Here is a 19,190-nt window from a genome sequence, read left to right as displayed (position 1 = left end):
TTTTATCCCTTACATAACACGTTGCCTCTCATGGTGTAGTGGTTTAGAGTACCAGACTTGGGACTACAAAGACCTGGATTCAAATCTTGCCTCAGACTGTGTGGTCCTGGGTTAGTTACTTGCCCTCTCAGCCTGTTTCCTCATCTGTACAATGAGGCTATAAGTAGCTGCTGCTTCATAGGGTTGCTGTGAAGATCAGATAAGATAAGGTACTAACAAGCTTTACAAACCTTAAAATACTACGTCATCTTAGTCAGGCAATACACATTTATTAAGCACCTACTGTGTGTTAAACACTGGGGATACAAATAAAAACAAAGACACTCCCCTGCCCTCTAGAAGCATACAGTCTAATGGGGAAAGATAATGCACAAAAGGAAGCTGAAAAGTGGCGGGAAGAAGGAAGCTGGCTGGGTGGGGCAGGTTGAAGAGCTCCCGAAGCAGCCTTACTCCCAGGATTTATCTCACTGCTGTTCAGCAGGGTAGGCTTGACCTGCTCTGTTTCAGACCTGGTTCTCCCCTAGGCACCCTGATGCTGGCTCCTCTCTCCCTGGGAGGGGCGGCATTGAGGCAAACATTGGATGACCAGCTTCACCCTCTACAACTCAGATGAATCATCCCCTGCCTCACAGGTAGCAGGGATTACCGGCATTTGCCAAAAAGCCTCTTAATAGCTTCTTTCAAAGTGTCTGATTTTCTAATAACCTTTAGCAATTTTCTGCATTACAGCAGGCTTAATCTACCCATTCTAATATTTATCCATCTTTAAGCAAACAAGCCAATGCTCATATATGGGGGGAGAAAACTTTATGAAAGTAGAAAGATGATTATATGACCTGACCTAAACAGAGCTGCAGCTGTCACTCAGTGAGAATTCCGTTGGGCGTCCATATCTTTTTTCAGCTAAGTCTTCTGACTTCAAATCTAACCCTCTTTCCTAAGTCTCTCTCTTGTTTTTCTGCCAGTTTCTCATTAATTCTAAAATTCGTAGTTTTACAGTTAGAATGGAAGATAAAATCCCTGGGGCAGCTCTATCCCGTGGATAGAGTTCTGGGCTTAAAGGCAAGAAGACTCTTCTTCATGAGTTCAAACCAGGCCTCAGACACTTACTAGCTGTGTGACCCTGGGAAGTCATTTAATCCTGTTTGCCTCAGTTTCCTCACCTGTAAAAGGAGCTAGAGAAGAAAATGGCAAACCATTCTAGAAGTTTTGCCAAGAAAACCCCAAATGGGGTCACAAAGAGTTGGACATGACTGAAAATGACTGGATAACAACATAAGATCCTGGTCCAAGTTTCTTATTTTGGGTAAATTGGTTCACTTTCAACCTTGAACCTGGTCTCCTAGAAAAAAAGCTTCTCCAAAAGAAACTTATATTCCTCCTCCCCACCCTCTTGCTCCTCACCACTTATTCAGAAAAGAAAAACACCAATTTAAGATTCTCTTTCCTTAAATGTTGGTTGGGATTTTCAAGTTGGCCCAGTTAGAGGCATCATATTTCTAATTTGCAACAAATGTGACTAGGGATAACAAGAACAAAAATGAAATGATTCCTGCTAATAAGCAGCTTACATTTTAGTATAGGAGGCAACATCTTAGTCAGCACAACTTGCCTATTGACAAATGTTTTCCAGCTACTGACCTTCAAACCACAAAGGCCCAATGCCAATTGCTTTCTTATGTGTAAAATGGGCACTTGGCTGCATTGGTCTGGAGTTTTGTTTGTTTGTTTGTTTGTGTTTGTTTGTTTTTTCTTTAAGAGACCAAGTCTACCCCTTCTTCTTTTCTGATTCCTCTAATTTTGGAAACGCTTTTCAAAATCCCCTTCTTTTTACAGAATCTTAAGAGTTGGAAGAGGCCTCAGAGATTTATTAGTCTAACTAGAGATCAAGCAATCCACCCCTCTTATTTAATGGAAAGAACTAGAAGCAGTAGGTGAAAGATCAGAGAGATCAGAAAAACTCGCTAACAATTGAACGGTGCCCAAAGTGGAATGAGCTTCCTGAGGAAGTGGTAAGTTCTCCAGCACTGAAGGGCTTCAGACAGAAACCGAATGGTATAGGAATGGTATAGAGGGGATGCCCGTTCAGGTATGGGCTGGACTAGGTGACCTTTGAGGTCCCTCCTATCTCCAAGATTCTGTGATTCCAGCTCCTACCTCAAGCATGACTCCCATTTAAGCAAGGGAGGAGCATGCCGTGTAAAGAGAACACTCAATTTGGATGGAAGAGACTTGGTTTCTGCTTATGGGCCTGCAGTGATGAGGAGCTTTTTATTTCCCCAAAGGCAACCCATTTATTTTTAGAGATCTCTAATTGTTTAGGACATTTTTCTTTACGTTGGACAGAAACCTGCCTTCTTGTAGCTTTTTTCCTAGTTATTGGTCCCAGGTCTGCCCTAAGGCTAAGCAGAAAAAAATACCATCTCTCTTCTGCATGAAAATCTTTTGAAGACGGTTAACAGGTTCCCTCCCCCCTTAAGCTTTCTCTAAGATGATAATAATGACTATGTGTATCTCTATGATGCTTTAAGATTTACCAACTACTTCTTTCCCTACAACAACTCTGTAAAGTAGGTAGTTATGATTTTTCCCATTATGAGTGAGAGAGTTTCAGAGGGAGGAAGTAACTTGCCCAAGTTTGTGTAGCCAGTAAGGGCCAGAGAAGGGTTATGAAACCAGGTCTCTTCCATGGGTCTCAATCTGGCTGCTCTTTAATAGATAACATGCTATAAGGTTAATGGGGAATAAGATCTTCCTTTCCCCACCCCCACCCCCATCAATAGGCTTCATGTGGAGCCCATTAAGGGAAGCTTGCTTGTAGGAAGGCTTATACACCTTTCGTTAATTTCTAATTAGGCACTGAGCCTGAAGAGTAAATATTCTGAGAGGTGAGCTTTTGCTTTGGGGGCTTGCTTATGAGAAAGATGTTGTGATTCCCTGGTGGAGTCTATGATTGGCTGTATGTTCAGAACCTCCCCCCCCCAACCCCAACTCCTCAGATGTAAAGGCTTTCTCTATTCAGTGGTCGATGTAAAGCTTTGATTCAGGCAATAGAGCCCTGTCTGTTGGTCTTTATTTCTCTTTTCTGTATTTCCTGTGTTTGTATTTCATGTGATTAAAAAAGAAAGATTGTTGACCCCTGAAACAGCTATCTTTCCTTAGTAAAGCAGGTAAAAGAATCTGTACTAGCAGCCATCCTGGGTATGCCAGTGTGGTTGCCGTTACATATGCCCACTCCTTAGTTCCTCCCACCAGTTCTTGGATGACATGTTTGTAGTCCTCTCAAGATCAAATTTTGCTCATTTAGATCACTTCAAGCTCATCAAACACCTTCCTAAAATGTGGCACCCAGAACTCAACACAATGGTCCCCCTGTTGTCTGACCAGTGAATTGAGATGATCGTTATCCTTATTCTATACACTTCATTTCTATCAATGTAGCTTAATATTTTGTTTTTCTCATTGCACTGTTGACTGATGCGTATTAATTTTGTAGTCTACTAAAATCTCAGGAACAAGAATTGGGATCTAATCTCCCCGGCCCTATTCCCGGTATTTTGAATTCTCCTATACTTATTCTGTGATCCAATGACACCAGCCTCCTTGTTGTTCCTCAAATAGAACACTCTGAATCCCAGCTCTAGGTATTTTCATTGGCTGCTCCCTGTGCCTGGGGCTCTCTCTCTTTTTATCTTTGCCTCTTGGTTTCCCTGGATGCCTTCAAGTCTCAGCTAAAGTAGAAAGAAGCCTTTCTAGTCCTTCCTAACTTTAACTCTTTCCTTCTGAGACTACTTCCAATTTTTCCTATATAGATTTTGCTTCTACACAGTTGTTTGCATGTTGTCTCCCCCACTGGACTTTGAGGTCTTTGAGTTCAGGCACTGTGCTTAAAAAAAAAAAAGCCTTTCTATCCATAGCCCCTAGCACAGTGTCAGGCACATACCAGGCATTAAATAAAAGACTAGTTGACTAACTTTTATTGAGCTCCAGTATGAGACTCGTATTCATCCTTACTAAATTTAGTAGGCACAAGCAAGCTACAACACATTACAATGAAGGAAAAGCAAAGTGAAGAATGTTAGCGAAGAAACATGAGTGAAGAAAATGGGGCTGCCATGTTGAGAGCAAGAGGTACCCGAAGGGCAGCCTGTGTCCTCCAGTGATAAGTGTCTGAGTCTTTCCTGACTCCAGGCCCATCTGCTGCCACTAAGGGAAAGGACATGGACAATGGGTGCATAGGACGACAATCATGAATGGATTGTGAGCTACATTGTTGGAGGAAACATCTATAGACATGAGATGATAAACACAAATGAATGTATCTGAGTAAACTTAATTAGATTCAGTCTCATCCTTCCACTCTTGTCAATATCATCTTAAATCATTATTTAGTCACCCAATATATAAGTTGTCTTTCTTAGCATGCATCACAGACACATCTGATAAATATCCATCTTCTGACAGCTGTGTTGTCTTCCAATGCATTGATAAAAATGTTGAACAGAACACGTTCAAAAACAGAAATTTACAGGCACTCTACTAGAGATATCCCTCCAGATTGACTGGGTATCAACATTAACTAAGTGATCAAATGAGAAAATATTTGTAAAGTGCTTACACAGGGCCAGGAGAAATTGTAGGTGCTTTTTCAATTTCAATTCAATTCAATAAACACTTATTAAGTGCCTACTATGTGCCAGGCACTGTGCTAAGTGCTAGGCACAAATAAAAAGAAAGACTGTCTCAGCCCTCAGGGAGTTTACAATTGAATGGGTGGGGGAGATAAAGGAAAGGAGGCTGGAAAGAAGAGAAGGGACCCAGGGGTGTGAAGTTCCATGGAATCAAAACCAAGCAGATCTACTGATGGAAAATGGAGAGTGACCTGGCACATTTGGAGCCCCCCATAAAGGAAAGCTTTGGAAAAAGGCTTTGGAAGGAGTTTATTGCTCCACGCTCCAGCCCTCCAATCAGAGGGGAGACACAACTGAGGAAGTTGAAAAAGTGTCGAGTATCAAATCTGAATCCATCAGCATGGTAATGAGATTTCAGGTGATGAGCTTATGCGGTGGGTGGAGGGGTTGAGTGTGAAATTCTGTAGAGTCAAAACCAAGTAAAGCCACCGATGGAAAATAAAATGTTTAACAAATATTTGTTCCCTTTCCCCCTCCTCTTTCCTTTCCAAACTGATTTTGGTACATTAATTAACTTTGAGTCCAGTTAAAAGTATAGATTTTTAAAGCTAGAAGTGATGTTAGAGGTCCAACATACTTTGCCCAGCAAGATAGCATGATACAGAAAAAAGAATACTGACTTTGGAGTCAGAGAACCTGGGGATATCTCCTATTCTCCCTATTTGATCTCTCTGAATCTCATTTCCTTATCTGTAAAATGAAGGATCTATACGGTTTCTTTCTGGTCCCAAACCTGATCCTTTAAAGTTACATGATTTGCCTGAGAGCTCATCCAGTCCACATTTCTTCATCTTGTCTGTAAAGATATTGGGAAATTTTTGAAGGAAAAAAAAAAACACCTTACTGAAATTCATCTATGCTATACCTATGGCATTTTCTCCTCCCATTAGTTTAGTAACCCTGTCAAAAAAAAAAAAAAAAAAGCAAGGTCTTTTTGATTGCCTGACTGAGGGATTGACTGATTAAGCTTTGAAGCGATTGTATTTCATAGGCAAGACCCCAGGTAGTTTGATCAGGTAGATAATTTTTCATAAGCCCAGGGATAATGGCTAAATTTTGTCTGCTTGATAGGTCTTTCCTTTAGCATCCCCAGGAGAAACATCTTCAAGAACAGGTAATAAGAGTGAGTGAGCCTGGGCACAAAGATTTTAACAGAAATGACTCACAGAATTATCTTCTTCTTACCTTCCACAGTGAGGAACACAGGCTAGAGAGATGATTTTTGTTTGGAATAGGCTGGTTTCAAGATTAACCCGGGTGTGCCTAGAACCTGGAGCAGGGGCAAAGTGGGACCAACAGGTGTTAGAATCATATGCTTTTAAAAAAAATGTTTGATACCTTTTGTTTTTACCAATTATTTCTGGTCCCCTACTTCCAAGAATTGAGCCTTTTTAATGTAAAAGAGAAAACCAGTTAAGTAAAAACACCCAATTATGTGGTGATCACTTGGACAACCTTTATCACATTCTGCCCTGGAAAGACCTGCTTTTGTGTTGAGAGAGAAGCAGTTATGTTTCGGTATCAGTTCTCATTATCATTTTTATGGTTTTTCAGAATTTGGCTTCCTTTTAGTGATTGTTTCATTTACTTTATTTTAGTCATTGTGAAAATCATATTGCTCTCCTGGTTGTCTACATTTTGCTTTGCATAAGTTCATATAAGTCCTCCCATGTTTATCTTTTAAATTTCTCATATCCTACTGCATAGTAATATTCCATTGTAATCATACCACATTCCCCGATTGGTGAGTATCTACTTTTCTTTCAGTTCTCTACTGCCACAAAAAATGCTGGAATGAATATTTTGACATGTGTTGTCAAGACGGCAAGATGAATGGAGTGGGATGGAACAGATCTTGCTGGTAGATGTTGTGTCTCCTGCATGAGCAGAAGGAGGAAAAGAGGATAGGTGGGACACAAAAGAACTCACAGGACCTCAGTGAGGAGAAGATCCTTCCAAAGGAAAAATAATTGAAGGTTTTTCTATATAGAGAATGAGAATGACCGCCCAGCAAGAGATAGTATCAATTCAATTGAGATAAATTGGGGCATATTTGCTGCAATTTTAAATTCCTTGAAGTGAGAAATTTGATGTGAGGTTCAGAGCAAAAGAAAAATTGGATTCATTTGGAAATGTCTCAAGGGGAGAGAGGGACATTTGTGGCAATTCCCCAGAGTTGTCCTAGGTTAAAGATTCCATTCATTCTCTGCCAGAGTGGATCGGTGGATACAGAAGGTGGATACAGATACCCTGGTTAAAAAGACTTAGTGAGGTGTGAACGGACCAAGTAAAAGTGTTAGGTCTGTTTGAAGTTTGGGCCTGGAGAAAATGGGTAAAACAGACCTGTGGCCAGGGGAATCTGGGCTCAAACAGATTTCAAGTTCTTCTTAGGAACAGAGAAGAATTGTTGCTGGACTGGGAGACAATCAAAGACATGTAGTAGATGTGGTTCAAGAGACCACGAGAGTGAGGGAATGCTTAGTTAAGAACAATGTGTCCCAGCTTGGAGGATAAGGAAGGGCTTTCTGAAAGATGGGAATTGTGTATAAACTGGTCAGGAAGCACAGACTGCTCAAGATCACCACTGGGTTAAGGGGATATAAACACAGCTGGGCCAGTTTTGAGGGACCAGAATAACATGCAAAGAGAAATGAAAGCTTGGTAACACTTGTTCAAATGAATACTGGGAAGTTAACTGGAGTGGTCAGAGAGAGGAAAGGTAATAAAATACAATTAGAGAGAGAAGGTGGAGAGGAAGACAAACAAGATGGAATTTATATTTTACATCCTATAGAATGTAAGCTTCTTGAGGTCAGGGGCTGTTTTGTTTCTGGGTCATTTAAAAAACACTGTGAAATTTCCCAGAGGCTATCTATTGCTTCCTCTACCTTTTTTATCCCTCCCCCAACTCCATACCCAGCTCATTGTCCACTTGCCATATCCATCTAAGATATGTGCATTAGTGGGTAAGCTCAATGGGTTATTCATCTAACTGTATGTTACTGTCTAAACAAAAGACATTCTTCATCCATTTGGTTTTTCCTGTGTGGATAGTTTTGATCTAACTCCTTTGAATGGTTACAAAGTTTCATTTAGGAGTCTACAATGTGTCAGGCTTAATGCAATGAGTACAGCGTCATCAGCAAACAGGAGCACCTACCTGTAAGACACTCACCATCTAGGAAATGCCTATTCCATTTGGACTCTGTAACGGGCATCCTCTGTGAAAGTGGCAAACACTTGTTTTGTGCTTTGATATTAGTAATCAGACGGTCACAGAACAAAATTATCTCCATTGTTATGTCTCTCAAGGATTGCCATAATTTTGACTTAGGTGTGGCAGACCCTGGTGTGACTGTGGACAAGTCACTTAACCTCCCTGACCCTCAGTTTCCTTATCTGTAAGATAAGCAGATTGACTAGATGTCCCCTCTGAGCCTTCTGGCTCTGGCAGGCATCTTGCTGAAGGAGAACCTTTAAGAAAGCTTTCTCTACTGTTAAATGTTTTTTGAAAATAGTCAATAAACAATGAGCACAATAGGATCTTGTGTTTTCTACACTTCTCAGTATATTATGGGATGATTAGGATGTTGGCTATTATAGAATATTATTTGTGAAAGCCTTTTGATTCCCTTCTTTTCTTACATTAAATAGGATGCCAACCATGCATAAATTATTCTAAAATATGTATAGATAGGAAAATAGCAATATGATTTATTGGGTATTAATGTTCTCTAGGTTGCCTTCTCTGAGTAATAAGTTCTGGCATTTTCTTCCACACTTTTGGTAGCTTCCCCTCTTTCTAGTACCTTAAGAATCAATTCCTTATTACCTGCCTCTAGCATGAACCTTTTCAATCATGCAGCAGACATTTACTAAGTGCCTACTATGTGCCAGCCACTAGGCTAAGCATGTGGGATATAAAAAGAGGCAAAAGACAGTCCTTTCCCTCAAGGAGCTTACAATCTAATGAAGGAGACAAAATACAAATAAATACATACAAAGCAAGCTAATGTACAGTATAAATAAGAAATAATTGGGAAGCCACTAGAATTAAGAAGGATTAGGGAATACTTCCAGTAAAAGATGAGATTTTAATTGGGACTAAATGGAAGCCAGGGTGGGGTTGAGGAGGAAGAGCATTCCAGGCATGGGGGACAGCCAGAGAAAATGCTTAGAACCATGCTTAGAAAATGCTTAGATGGAGTGTCTTGTTTGTGGAACATTGTGGAGTCCATCTCTGGATCGAAGAGTACCTGTTGGAGAGTCAACTGTAGGAAGACTGGAAAGGTAGGAGAGTGGGGTAGGTTCTTTGAATACCAAGCAGAGGATTTTGTATTGGCTCCTGGGAACAATAGGGAACCAATGGAGTTTCTGAAATAGGAATGGGTGTGATATGATTAGACCTGCATTTTTAGGGAAATCACTTTAGTGGCTCAGTGGAGAATGGATTGGAGTAGTGAGAGGCTTGAAGGAAGCAGACCACCAGCAGGCTACTGCAACAGTCTAGGCTTTTCTGTCTATATTTGGTCAAGTCCAGCTATTTTATGAAATATAAATTAAAACGGGAGGGAGTAGTGTAGAACCTGAGTCAAGAAGAGAGGATAACATGAAAGGAGTGAAAGGGGAAAAAAAGAACAGGCATTCAGAGGATACTGACAACTTATTTTTTTCTTTGCCTTCACCTGTGATTCTTGGGTGTGAGAAACTTTCGGTAACTTCAGGTGACTCCAAGTGAAGGAAAGTCTCTCTACTAAAAAGAAGGAAAAGACAAGTCCATCTTCTCAAGGAGCTTGCAATCCATCAACTGTTTTACAACTCAGAGTTTAGAGTGGATTCTAAGGCCCCAAGAGGCTAAAGTGTATCAGAGATAGGGCTGGAAAACTCTCGGTCTTCCTGATTCTGGAGCCAGCTCTTCAGCATAATGCCAGGGACCTGTGATTTTATTGGTGCAATACAATAAAGACCCCAACCTTTCTGTGAGTTACAACATACACAAATCTTAGAGTGTTACCAGAGGATCAGAGTTTAGTGACTTGCCTGGGGTATCCTTAGAGTCAAGATTCAAACCCAGGTTTTCCAGACTCCAAGTCTTGTGCTCTCTCCATGATTCTGCACTCTTTCAAGTGAGAATAATGATAATAATGAAAATTTACATAACCCTTTAAGGTTTGCAAATCTACACAAATATGGCACAAAGTATAAGTGAAATATGGGACAACTAGGTGGCACACTTAGCTTAAATAGAGCACTGGACCCAGAGTCAGGGAGACTCATCTTCCTGAGTTCAAATCTGGCCTCAGATTCTACTAGCTGTGTGACCCTGGACAAATCACTTAACCCTTTTTGCCTCAGTTTCCTCATCTGTAAAATGAGCTGGAGAAGGAAATGGCAAATCACTCTAATATTTTTGCCAAGAAAACCCCAAATAGGTCAACAAAGAGTCAGACACAACTGAAAGGACTGAACACCAAGTGAAAACAGAAACGTAGAACCATATCACAAAAGGTTAGAAGGATAGTCTGGTGGGAAGATGAATTGGAGAAACAAGAGCACAGATTTCAGACCTAAAAGATTATCTAGTACAGGCCTCTCACTTTTCAGATGGTGAAACTGAAGCCCAGAGAGGCCAAGTGAAGGCAGTTCACTTGGGCATTTGCCTAAGGTCCCACAATGCTACAACTAGCACTTCAATGAATGTTTCTGACCCCAAACAGACCTCACTCCTTCCAGCATACCACAGTGCTGCCTCCCAAGGGAATGAGAAGTTGACTTTGTGGTCTTTATCAGGAACTGGGGTGGAAATGGAATATGGGCGTCGGGTTTGTTTTTTTTTTTTGGTGGCAGGTGAGGGAATTGCAAACATGCAACAGACCAAAAAAAAAAAAAAAAGATTGACAGTAAATGTGCGAAGATCAATAAACTCTAGTTCAATAAACTCCCGAGTTCAATAAACTCCAGTAGTTCCCTCTTGCCTCTAGAATCAAATACAAAATCCTCTCTTTGGCATTCAGTCTTCTATAACCTATCCCCACTCCTACCTTTCCAATCTAAATGAGAATGTAGTTTGAAAGAAACCTTAGAATCATATTCGGAGCTAGAAGGCTCAAAAACCACATCTAGTCCAACCTTCATATTTTACAGATAAAGAAACTGAGGTTCAGGGAGATTAAGTGACTTGCCTACAGTTACAGCAGCCGTGTGCCTCAGAGTTAGAATTTGAACTCAGAGCCTTTGACTGCAGATCTCACTAGCTCTCACTTTTTCCATTGAACTGCATCAAGCCATATAAATGTGAAATGTTGTTCATTTAGCATTTTAACTATGGATCAAGATATTTGTCCCATTTTCCAAAGATGGCTAGTTGGAGATTCTACTGTCCCCTTAGCCAGGGAGCTTGGTTGAGAAGAGAGGAGTGTCTTGAAGAAGATGCCCTGAAGAACCAAAGCAGAGAGACCAGTGTAGAGCTGGATTTTGTCAAGACAAAGCATGCTTCTCTCCCTGTGTTTCCCTCAGAAACTGACATTTTAAAATTTCCCATTGCTCAGTTCCCTGTCAGTTTTCACTTATTATCTACTACTTCTTCAAAGTACTTTGTGGTCTGGTTGGGAGAAGGCATTTGGGAAATGTGCCCCTTTCTTGGAGCACTATTATTGTTTGGTCGTAAGACCACTCACTACACTGCTCTGGGTCCCTGAGATTAGATGTGTTCTAAGGTCCTTCTGCCTCTAACGTTCTGTTTCATGCCTGAGTAGTAAGCTCAGTGTTAGGGTGACCAAACATCCTTTTCTGCAGAAAGATTACCTTGCCTTTGGGGACTTTTGTAGTACAAAAGGAATTCTGCTTTAGAGTTGATGAGACCAGTTCCTTTTCCAGCATGAGCCAGAGAGGGGTGGCTATAAGAATATGTACCTTCACATTGAGGTTCCAGGGTTGGCTCTGGGCAAAGCGATTTATGATTTATCCAAAGGTGACTTTGACAAAGCACAGTGCCCTCCCTTCCCCCAAGTCCCTAAGTGGGTTCTTTCTGCCTCAGACCACTTAGGGAAGAAAGAGGTAAGATTAGTCTTTCAGGTGAAGGAGACTTAAAAGTATTGCTTCTATCGGGAATATTTGAATTTTAAATGAGGGTAAAGTGGCAGCAAGTCCTATCTCTGACAGCTGCTGGCTGTGTTGACCCTTAGCGTATCACTTAACTTTTCAGTTTCCAGGTTCCAATGTTGTAATGTTGCATAGCAGATGTTGGTATACGTTGGTACAGTGAGTTTTCTCATCAGGAATTCCTTACAGCAGTGAAATTATAGGTCCAGTCCCATCCCCAAAGAGGCCAAAGTGTGGGCAATGCTTAAGTTAAATGATGAAATTCTAGGCACAGGGCACCTGGGTGATGGAGATATATGGGAGGAGGGGGCAGGGAGCCTTCCTAATATCCTTAAGTCAAAACACTTGGGTCACTTGCCCATGTACATCTTTTTTTTCTTAAATAGAAGAGAAACAATACCACTTCTAGGGCTGTATCCCAAAGATACACACAAGTGGGAAAAGGACCTGTATGCACAAAAATATTTATAGCATCTCTTTTTGTGGTGGCAAAGAATTGGAAATCAAGGGGATGCCCATCAACTGGAGAATAGCTAAACAAGTTGTGGTATATGAATGTAGTGGAATGCTATTGTGCTATAAGAAATGAGGAACAGACGGACTTCATAACAACCTGGAAAGACCTATGTGATCTGATGCTGAGTGAGGGGAGCAGAACCAGGAGAACATTATATGTGATTACAGACATACAGTATCTGTGATGACTGACTTTTATGGACTTAGCTCTTCACAGCAATGCAAGGTTCTAAGACAACTCCAAAAGACTCATGATGGAAAAAACTATCCACATCCACAGAATTATGGAGTCTGAATGCAGATTGAAGCAAACTATTTGCTCTGGTTCTCTCTCTCTCTATTTTTTTTTTTGTTTTTGTTTCTCGTTTCTCACGGTTCATTCCATTGGTTATAATTCTTCTTTACAACTTGACTATTATGAAAATAAATTTAATGTGAAAGTAGTATATGTAGAACCTGTATTGGATTACTTGTTATCTTGGGGGAGAGAGGCGGGAGTAGAAGGAGGGGGAGGAAATTTAGAATTCAAAAACTTGTGGAACTAAGTGTTGAAAACTAAAAATAAAAAATAAATTTTAAAAATTAATTAATTAATAAATAGGGGAGGGGATCCAGCCCCAAAGGGGAGGGTTCTAACATGTCTTGAGGGAGCTTTCTCTATCCTCCTTAAAGAACAGATAAAGTGGCACAAAGTTAGAGAATAGTGGAGGGGGAGGAAAGGTGAGGCCCTGGATAAGACCAGAAGAAAGGAGAGTGGTTAACTTTTCCTTTACTATTCCAGTTGAGTTAGCGGTGTGGGTCACACCAGAACAGACCCTGCGAACTTTTTTTCTGTACAAGGTGGAAAAGGGAAAACTCTATATTTCGTAGAAGTTGTTTCAATTAATGTATTTCCTCATTTGGTTGGTATCAGCTGCTGCTGTGGAAAACAGTCCTACTCTCTGGTCTTCACAATGGAGAGAGGAGAACTCTGAGAAGGCCTACAGTGCATGTAAGAGACCTGCTGACTTTACCTAGCTTTTCTCTGCTTTAGGTTTGGTTCATTTATTAATCAAAAAACATTTATTAAGGATTTATTATGTGCCAGGCTCTGTGCTATTCATATTTTGTATCCCTGAGGACACACATACACACACATACACACAATGTAAAAACAATCTCTTGCCCTCTAAGAGCATGCATCCACATTGGGGGGTGGGGTGGGGAAGGAGAAGAGACCATATGTAAATAAACAGGTAGATTCAAGATATATAGAGATTAAATGAAGGGTAGTCTGAGAGGGAGTGGTGCTAGCAGAAAACTCAAAAGTATTCTGCAAAAAGCCCCTGAAGGGATGCTTAGTACCCAGTGTTTGGTAATCCTAGAGCTAGAATAAGGTCTAGATATTTTTTTTCCTGAAAAGAGGATGTCTCTGTCCCCAACTCTGCCCCCTAGTTTTGTAATAAAATCTTTTCTCCAAGGAAGAGATTCAGCATCTCTTGTGAAAGCATTGTAGCACTATATTGAAGTGTGACCCACAGCAAATTGAATTAATATATGGTCATTACCCTCCAGCACCAGGACCTATGTAAAGACCAGTCCAAGTCAATCACCTCTGGAGAACTTTGGGCTCTAGACCTTGGTTTCTCTACTTAAGAAATGGACAGCTGGCCTAGGTCTCTACAATCTCTCTCAGCAATCTAAATCCAAGAATTCAATGGGTACTTTCCTTACGAGAGGGTTCAGAATTCCTAGGCAGTAATTGAAGAGGCGGCTAGGGGGCTCAGTGTCTGGAGTCAGGAAGACCTGAGTTCAGTGTGACCCTGGGGAAGTCACTTAACCCTGTTTGCCTTAATCTACAGGAGCAGGAAATGGCAAATCACTCCAGTATCCCTGCCAAGAAAGCCCCATGGACAGTTTTGGCGTCACGAAGAGTTGGATGTGACTAAACAAGTAAGGGTAGAGTATGAGCGGGGCTAGAATTTTATGGAAATATGGGTCCATTTTCAAAAAGAAGCAAAGAGAAAGGAATAAAACAAAAACTACATTCATCTAAATACATAGGATATCACATATTTTGGACTTTTTATTTTTTTTACATTTTGTCACTATTTTCTCACTCTGGGTGAGCATTTTGTGCAAAATGCCACCGATTAAGTAATCTTTCCAGTGAAATTCTCCATCTGCAGAAGAAAGCCATAGAAGATGCACCATCGATTGCCTGATGGTTTTTCATTCCTTTCTCATTGTCTACAATTCTCTTCTCTCTGTGCTCTAGGCTATTTTAGGAATTAATTTCAAGAATGGCCATTTTAATGGGAGTGTGTCTGTTTGGATTGGGCCATTTTTGAGAGACAGACCCAAGGTGTGGACTGCACTCACAGTCAGAGGATCTGGTTCAAAATCCAGCTCTGCTGCTTAAATAAACCCTGTGACTAAGGCTAAGTCACCTGGCCCCCCTCAACGGCCAGCTTAGTGTCTGTGTAAAATGAAGCCTTTGGACTAGCATTTGGTCCAGAATTTTACAGTTGTAATATTATTTTTCCATGGCCCAGTTTCTCTGATTCTAAGGGGATAAAAATTAAGGGCCAGCTGCTACTCCTGGTATAAATATCAAGACCTCTTGCTCAATGTCCTGAGTGACCTTTTAAAGGCTAATGTATTATGCAGACTTCCATTATTCTTACATATTCTTGAATTTACAGGCTAGTTTTCATATATATTTGTGGGATATTTGTTTTCCTGTCCATTCCAAGACAAAAGAGGGGAAAAAAAAAGCCTGGTGAAAATACTTCCATCATATTTTTCTACTCATTCGGTCAAATATAGATAAAATTGTCAGAAAATCAAGAGAGAGGGAGTACAACATGGAAAGATTTGAAAGTGTGGAAAGATTTGAACTCAGGTCTTCCTGACTTCAGGCCTCTTGCTCCATCTTTTGTGCCATCTGGCTATCCCATCAGACCTTAGAGATCACATATTCCATTATCAGTCAATGAATAAACATTTATTAGGTGCATACTATGTACCAGATACTATGTTAAGTACCAAGGATACAAAAAAAGGCAAAAGACAGCCCTGCCCTCAAAGAGCTTATGATCTAATGAGGGAGACCGCAAACAAATATATACAAAGCAAGCTATATACAGGATAATAGGAAATAATTGACAGAGGAAAGAATTGAAATTAAGAGAAGATGAGGAATCCTTTCTGTAGAAGGCAGGACTTAAAGGAAGCCAAGGAGGTTGGTATTTGGAGCGGAGGGAGGAAGGGAGAGCATTCCAGGTATGGAGAACATCCAGAGAAAATGCCCAGAACTAATAGATGAAATATCTTGTTTGTGGAACAGCTAGGAGGGCAATGTCACTAAAGAGTATCAGTTGGATGTATGAAGGTGTATGAAGACTGGAGAGATAGGGGCTTTGAATGTCAAACAGAACATTTGTATTTGACCTAGATACAATATTGGATCCTGGAGTTTATTCAGTATGGGGGTAGTATGACTGGGCTTGTGTTTTGGGAAAATTACCTTAGTGGCTGACTGGAGGATGAATGGGCATGGGGAGAACCTTGAGGCAGGCAGATCCATCAGCAAGCTATTGCAATAATCCAGGCACAAGGAGATGAGGGCATGCATTAGAGTGTTTACAATGTCAGAGGAGAGAAGGGGGCATATTCAAAAGATGATGCAAAGTTGAAATCTACAGACTTTGGCAACAAAGTGGATATGGGAGTGAGGTGTAGTGAGGAATCCAGAATGACTCCTAGATTTCGAGCCTCATCGATGGGAGGATGATGGGGGAAGGGGAAGATAGTAAGTTCTATTTTGGACATAATGAGTTTAAGATGTATACAGGACATCCAGTTTGAGATATCTGAAAGGCAGAAGAATATGTGAGATTGGAGGCAGCAAAGAGATTATGGCAGTATAGGTAAATTTGAGAATCATCAGCAGAGGGGCAGCTAGGTGGTGCAGTGAGTAGAACACCGACCCTCGAGTCAGGAGGTCTTGAGTTCAAATCCAGTCTCAGACACTTGACACTCAGACACTTCTGTGACCTTGGGTAAGTCACTTAACCCCAATTGCCCTGCCTTCCCCCCTCCAAAAAAAAAAAAGAAAAAAAAGAGAATCATCAGCATAGAGATGGTAATTAAATCCATGTGAACTAATGAGATCAGCCAAGTGAAGTAGTATAGAGAAAGAAGAGAAAAGGGTCCTAAGGGAGACCTAGAGGGCATGACCTGGAGGAGGATCTGGCTAAGGATACTGAGAAGGAGCAGTCAGATAGGTAAACCAGGAGAGAGTGGTGTTCTGAAAACCGTTCTGAAGATGAGGAAACCCAAGCCCAGAGAAATCAAATGATTTGCCAAGAGCAAACAGCAACTTACCAACAGAATGAGAACTAGAGCACTGTTCTCTTACACGTTGAGGTATTAGAAAAGTATAATCTCAGCTAGAGTTCAGTCTCAGCTCTGTTTCTAACTAAACTGATAGGTTGTTTTGACTTTCTGAACCTCAGTTTCCTTATCTGTTAAATGGAGGGCAGCTGGACTAAATAAATCCCCGACAGCTCTCACTCAGGTAAACTTCCTTATTCCTGGATGTATCAGCTAAATGATGGTTGATCAATGACAATGGAGGACAATTGAAGTTTTTGGAAGGCAGCTTGGTCTAAATATGAATTGGGTTTGAGTCTTGTTACTAATTCACTGTTCGGTGCTAGGGCAAGTCAGTTAATTTCTCAGAGCCTGGGCAACTCCAAAACTATAAATTGCAGAACATTTGCATGTCTGCATTAACTATACCTGATTTATAACTCCTAGTGAGTTCCCTATACCAATCAAATCAGAAGTCTACGTCCTCCCTTCTCAAAAAAAAAAAAAAAGGATTCGAAGATGATGATGGGAGAGACGAAGCTCTATTTGTAATGTTGGCTAAGAAGATTAAAATAGAGCCAAAACACTGCGACAATCGTAAGATGAACGTAAGAACTGGAAGAGACCTTAGAGATGATTAGCTTAAACTCATTTTTATAGATAATGAAAGTATAGCCTAAAGTAGAACTCACTGGCCTTGCCCAAGGCCACACAGCTAATTAGTGGCAAAACCAAGACTCAGGGCTCCTGGATCCTAACCCAGTCTGCTTTCTAATGTGCTGTCCTTCTTCAGCTAACAGCCCAACCTGCATTTAAACTATTTATTGTAGACCATTAGGCAAACTGAACCAAAACTCTGAACCAAACCCTGAGAGTGCAGGCTTCTCTTTACTCAAGGCTTATTCTAGGCAAAATTTATGAAGTAGGTAAAGCTTCTCCTCCACATGCCACCAAATCCTCCTTCCCTAATGTCTCCTTATCCTCCAACTCTTATTTGTAGCGGGCATCTAGTGTTTTCTTATAGCATGTTGCTCTTGCCAGGGAGAGTGTCTGGCAGATTTACTCAAACCCCAGGCTACCTAGAGACCTGATATATTACTCCTCCCAGGGAGGTATTTGCATCTTGAAAGAGGTAGGGACAAGGGCAATATTTAATACAGAAGAATGAATTATTATAAGCTTGCAGACCAGTATGTGGGTAGAGATATACATGAAGAGGAGGCAGCTTCTCCCCAATCATGCCACACATATATATGGCTGATCTTGTCAATAGTACTTAGAGGTCGTTTGCTCATTGGGTTGTGATGGCTCAGACTGAGTGTAAATAGCAGTTGTTTCTGTTCTGGCCAGAAACTCTGTGACAGTCCTCCCCTCTCAGGTTCATTCTTCTGTGAAGGCAAATTAGACCATCTTTTGCCTCAGTTCTTACCTAGCCTTTAACTACTGAATGGGTATTGTCTCAGACAAACTGGGACCTGGGAAAGAGCTTAGTTGGAGAAGGACAAGGTCTCCCACTGCATCCAGGTCATCACCAGTCGTCTTGACCTATGTTTTGAGAGAGTGAGGCTGATGACTTTGCATAGCCCTGCCTCACTTTAATCCAATTCACTTGCAAGTCAAGACATTACCCTCCTGATGTCATTGGTCCTCTTTGAGAATGAAAGATGAACAACATTAGGGATTGTCATTTGGATTATTGATTCTAAACTCTTTTGTAACATGGAATTAACTTGTGTGAGAATAAATTTGAAAACTGCCAATTCTTCAAGGTCTGGCTAAACTGACAACTCTTCCGTGAAGTCCTTTCTGATTCCCACCCCTTCTCCTAAGCAATCTCGCCCTCCTCTGAAACCTCATGTCACTGTATCTCTTCACAGTCTACATTGTATCAAAATTATTTGTGCTTGTGTCTTATTCCTTCTATTAAAATGTAAGCAAAGTGAGGGCAGGGACTCTGTCTTAATCTTTTTATTCCTTGCTAGATAAACATTAGTTTTTGAACTGTTGAATCATGTATGACTTACTCTCAGAAAGTTGTACCTGGTATCTCTGAGATTTTCCTTTTTTTTTTAACTTAAAAATTTTTTTAAACTACAATGCTGGTGGCTTTTATGTGGGGGTGGGCAAGATGGCTAGAAGTTTAGAACTATACTTGCAATTTGGATATAATAATGGCACTTACATAAGTGGATACCTTGTGAGAGACTCATGATATCTTCAGATGTATGGAAACCCTGCCCCCAACCTTGGATGCTGAATGTATTCCAACCCACCCTGGATCCTGGCCACTGGTAGTCAAATACCACATTAGGTATGAGAACAACATCTCAGCTAAAAGAACCAAACAGGCTGATTGACTGAGCCTCCTACCAGGAGAACATAGAAATGATAATGGATACTCACCGGGGTGGATGGGCTTTCCACAGTCCAGCTTTGGTGATTTGGTTACATTAGCTAAGTTATTAAAAACTGAGACTACTAAAGACTACAACATATTTGGAAGAAACAGGAAGAATTTCTCTATAG

This window comes from Trichosurus vulpecula, chromosome 3, assembly GCF_011100635.1.
Source record: "Trichosurus vulpecula isolate mTriVul1 chromosome 3, mTriVul1.pri, whole genome shotgun sequence".
Lineage (NCBI taxonomy): Eukaryota > Metazoa > Chordata > Mammalia > Diprotodontia > Phalangeridae > Trichosurus > Trichosurus vulpecula.
Note: the sequence above shows the minus strand (reverse complement) of the source record.